Below are 4,849 nucleotides of genomic sequence, written 5' to 3' on the forward strand. Positions count from 1 at the left end.
AGCCACACTTCCGCACTCTGTCCTACCTCTACAGACAAAGGATGATACAAAGGCCGATTGACATGGCATTTGGAGAGCTATGTCACTTGCACTTTTCAAGGTTTTCTCAAAAGACCTGTGAACCACGGATTCTTCGAAGCATGAACAACCAAAATGTAAATGTCACGTTCCAATGATCGCTGACCTGGACAAACCCGCGTCCTTGGCCTGAGTAGCTCCCCGCTCTAAGCAATTCAGATAACCAGCCACATCAACGCACCACTCCGTCCATCTCTACAGTTAGGAAAGATGTAACGCCAAATGAGAAAGTCTTTCGGTTTTCTTTTGGGCAAGGTTTTGATTTTTTTTTTTTTTTTTGACATTTTAAAGTTTTCTTGACGTTGGAAAAAGGTTGGAAACACGAATTGTTCTAAGTAGAAAGTGTCTCTGAGCAGAAAGAAAATTCTGTACGAGAGCAAGCATGTCGTCTTGCAGTGACTCCTGACCCAGGACCCTGGCCGGGACAGCCCAGTCCCCTCGCTCGGTGGCCGCACGACCGCAAGGCGCTCTCCAGCCCTCACGGAGTTCCATCCTGCGCACATCGCCCTGTTGCCTCCAAGGGACCATCTCATGGACACCTTCCCAGTCTTACCGATTTCCCTTCAGCTCACCAAATCCATTTGGATGAGGCCGTGGGTGGCAGCCTCGGCCGGCTCGCGCGTCTCCTGGGCCGCTAGGGCGTCGCCCGGGTCCTGAGGACGCGGGGACTCCAGAGGCCGGCGTTGGCGCCCGGAAGGTCTGCGCCGTTGGCGGCCCGCGGGTCTTCGTCCCTGTGGCCGCGGTCGCGGTCCGCGGGTCTGTGATGAGAGTCCAGGGCCAGCGCGTCCCGCCGGGCGCAGGCGGCGGAGTCCTCTCGGCACAGCCACGCCCGTCCTAAGAGGCAGCGACGTCCAGCTCTGCCCGGCTGCAACCTCGTTTTCCGTCGTCGCTAGACCAGCAGCTGCTCCAGAAGTTCGGGGGTGGCCGGCGATTCCGGGCGGTTCCCAGCTGTCCTGGCGGGGACCCGACGAGGCGGGAGCAGGCTGTGGTGTCCTGGGGGTCTGAGTTCGGGGATGGGCTCCCTGTTCATTCCGTCCCCTTTTAATGAAGAATCGGGGGAGTGGAGAACTTGAGATTCTGAAACCAGTACTTTCAGGTCGCCCAGGAAACACTGACCTCGGGCGCTTTGGGTCTGAACGTCCGCAGAACCTCGGCGACAAACGGAACAGGCCGAAGGCGACACCCACGCGGCTGCATGGAGCCGGCGCTGACCACGGCGGGACTGATGCCCGGTTTTCCTCTGAGCCGGAGTCTGCGATGGCCCGGCTTGAAGTCTCCTGGTCCTGACGTCTGAGACAGCCCCTCGTCACCGCAACCAGGAACTTTGGTGACACGGAATGTCTGTGACTCCAAATCGACGCAACCTCGGAGTCGGTAACCGAGGTTCCCGCAGGGCACCGGCCTCCACCTTCCCAGTCGTTTGTTCCTCCTCCACCTTTCGGTGGAAAGACACTGTTGATCACGAGGAACCGAACGACCCTCAGAGCTCCAGGTCCTAACTGGTGGCAGCAACCTCAGGAGACGCAAACAAAGGAGAATTCCAAACAGCGGGACGCGCGACACTTGACGCACAGCTCCTAGAGGTCACAAGCCCCTGCACCTCTCTAAAGTCAACTGCTTTACTACCAGGCTCTCAGGTCCCAGGAGGCCTGAGCTCTGCGGGGTCTTCATGTCAAGCCCTCTCCTCCACATCCATCCAGTAACTCTCCAAGGTTAGAAGTCTGGGCGTGCGCAGCTGACAAGGACCTAACCAACTTTCCCTGGTTATCCCAGGAGGGATTCATCCCTAAAGCATCTGAATTGGATCTTGGGTTCTCATCTACCCCCTAACAAAACTACTGAGATTCTGTGGAGACGGGTCTCTGGCGCAGGGCGCTTGATTAGGACATTTTAACAGAACAGTTAATTTCTTTGGGAGATGGGGCAGAGTTCCTCAAAATGTTGACTCTGGTCGCTGAGCATCGGAAGTTATGAATACACAGATATTCTGATCCCATTGGTATATGTTAAACAACATAGATCAGTTCTGTCTGAGTACCTCCACAGGAAGTTAACTTTCCAAAAACCCCTGCTCAATTTCCATTGAGCTGTCTCAGTACTGCTAAAACGTCTGTTAAATCACACCCTAAAATGGAAATCCCTGTTTCTATCTGGGAATCTCCATCGTGGTGACTGTGGAAATCTCAGGTGCAGACTTCAGGGCTCCAGACCCCAGACAGAGAAGTGTTGCAGGAAATTCCCTGGTGTGGGAAAAGCCAGGAAACACTCCAGTGCCTCTGCCCTGTTTGTAAGAAGCATTACAATATTGGAAAATGTGGAAGAAATTAAGGTAACTGGGTTCTTGTGTTGAGTTATTTCTGAATGAAAGGGAACCGGCTCCATCGGGTGATTTCAATTGAAAAGAGGAATTGGCAAAGACATCAATCCCCCAGACACAGAAGCCTCACATACCAGATTAAAGATGGAGTGATCATGCAGGGCAGTTGACCTGGCAAATGTTAGTCTTTGGATTTCATCTCCAGCATCACAAGAGAGTCAATAAATGGATGTTGGAAAAGTCAAACCCTTTAGTGGGGATTAGCTAAAGGACAGAGCAGTCACTGGTCCAGAATGGCCGGTAAGGGGTGAATGCCAGCCATGTCCAGTTTATGTTCTTTCCTCCCTAGCCCCTGTTGTGGTGTATTCAGCAGGGAAGACCACTCACACATGAGCTTAAGTCAATGGAAACTCTTTACTAGCCGGCTGGTGATTCTCTGGGCTCTCCCATCCCAGTGTAGCACTGAGCCTGTCTCAGAGTGAGCTTATAAGCACCAAAACCATGTCCTGAGGTTCACTTCTGTGAACAAGAACAGTTAGCAGAAGCAGAACTGCACAAACCAAAAAGCAAAGTTAGTGCATTTAGAGACTGCCCCAGACCTGTGCACTTGGATAGATTAAGTCTTTGTTTTCATGATTGGCAGGTGGTGTTGCCTACTTGCTGAGTTTAAAGCCTGAATGGTACTTCCATCATGGAGTCAGTTGTGCTAAGGTCTGGAGGTCTGGGGCCCTGTTTCAACTCTAGATATCCATGGCCCTATTTTCTGGTAAAGACCTTCAAGGGGTTTAACCTTCCTTTAGATCAGTTCTCTTGGGTGTATTCAATGGTTTAAAAAAGGTGGTGCTGCATGCTTTTAATCCCAGCAGTCAGGAGGCAGAGGCAGGTGGATCTCTGAGTTCCAGGCCAGCCTGGTCTACAGAGCTAGTTCCAGATGGCCAGGGCTACACAAAGAAACCCCGTCTCTCTCTCTCTCTCTCTCTCTCTCTCTCTCTCTCTCTCTCACTCTCTCTCTCTTTCTCTCTCTCTCTCTCTCTCTCACACACACACACACATACACACACACAAGTAACAAAATTTAGAAAGTAAATAAATAAACAGCAAATGAGGGGTTGGGGATTTAGCTCAGAGGTAGAGTGCTTGCCTAACGAGCACTAGGCGCTGGGTTCCGTCCTCAGCTCTGAAAACAAAAAGCAAATGAAAGTAAGATATATGTTATATAATATATGTATTATATGATATATATCAAATTATAACAAAATGTAATATTTAATATATATTATTTACATATACATGGGTGTTCATCTCTGTTGGTGTGTAGAGACCAGGGAACCATATGTTCCTCCTAAGTCACCCACTTGGTGTTTTCATGTTTGTTTGGGGACAATATCTCTTTGGCCTGTTATTGCTGAATAGCCTAGATTAGTTGTCCAGGGAGCCCAAGCCCTACCCTGTCTCTGCCTCTCTGGAATCAGGACTACAAGCACAGGCCACCACACATGGGCTTTAAATGAAACTCCTTTATTTCCAGAGATCAAACTTGGGTTTCAAGAATGGTCTGCACCTCCCTAAGTGAGAGTGTGTTGGCTAAGTGGAGTTCCTAGGCTGGGTCCCTCACTTCTCTCCACCAGGTTCACATCTTACCTTGTCTTCCTCTGCATGCCTGGTCCACTCTCAGGCAATCTCATATTGGAGATGACTCTTCCTATGCTCTCTGAGCACAGCTGGTGAATATGAATAAAACAAAAAGTTGTCACATACACCATCAATGGGACCTCGACTCAATTCCCAAGCCATTTCCCAACTTGTACTCATATCTGTAGTCTGGCTTTGCCACAAAAATACTAATTTTTTACTGAATCTCTAAGGAATTCTAAACATATGCAAATATGATTTAGGTTATTCTCATTATTTTTGGATAGTATACATGTAACTTTTGTTTGCTTTTTCAGATATATATATATATGTATATCAAAATATAATGTGTGTATATATTATTTTGTTTATTTAAAGTTTTATAGATGTTATGTGCCTCTCTGTACATGGGAGTACAAATGCGTAAGGAGGCCAGAAGAAGATACTGGATGCCCTGACTGGCTACTGGGAGCCACACTCTGTTCCCCTGCAATTGAAGTATGTGCTCTCAACCATCTCTATAATGTAGTTTTACAATTGTAACATCATCCCTAGTTCAAGGAAACTGCACGAGATTGTGAATTAATCACAAGCCATGTGACTTAGGCCACTCACAGCACAGGCAGCGTGCTGCAGATGGTCTTGGATCTTCAGAAGGGCTGGCTTGCTTCCGGAGTGCCTGCAACACCTGGGCTTTCCCCATCTTATCTGGTGGAATTGACTCGACTCTTCTCTACTGTGGGATGTGACTCAGAAGATAGGTCCTATTAATTCCATGAATCCATACAATAATTCTTTTTTGTTTTTCAGTTTGGGATATGA

Source organism: Onychomys torridus, chromosome 5 (genome assembly GCF_903995425.1).
Source record: "Onychomys torridus chromosome 5, mOncTor1.1, whole genome shotgun sequence".
Lineage (NCBI taxonomy): Eukaryota > Metazoa > Chordata > Mammalia > Rodentia > Cricetidae > Onychomys > Onychomys torridus.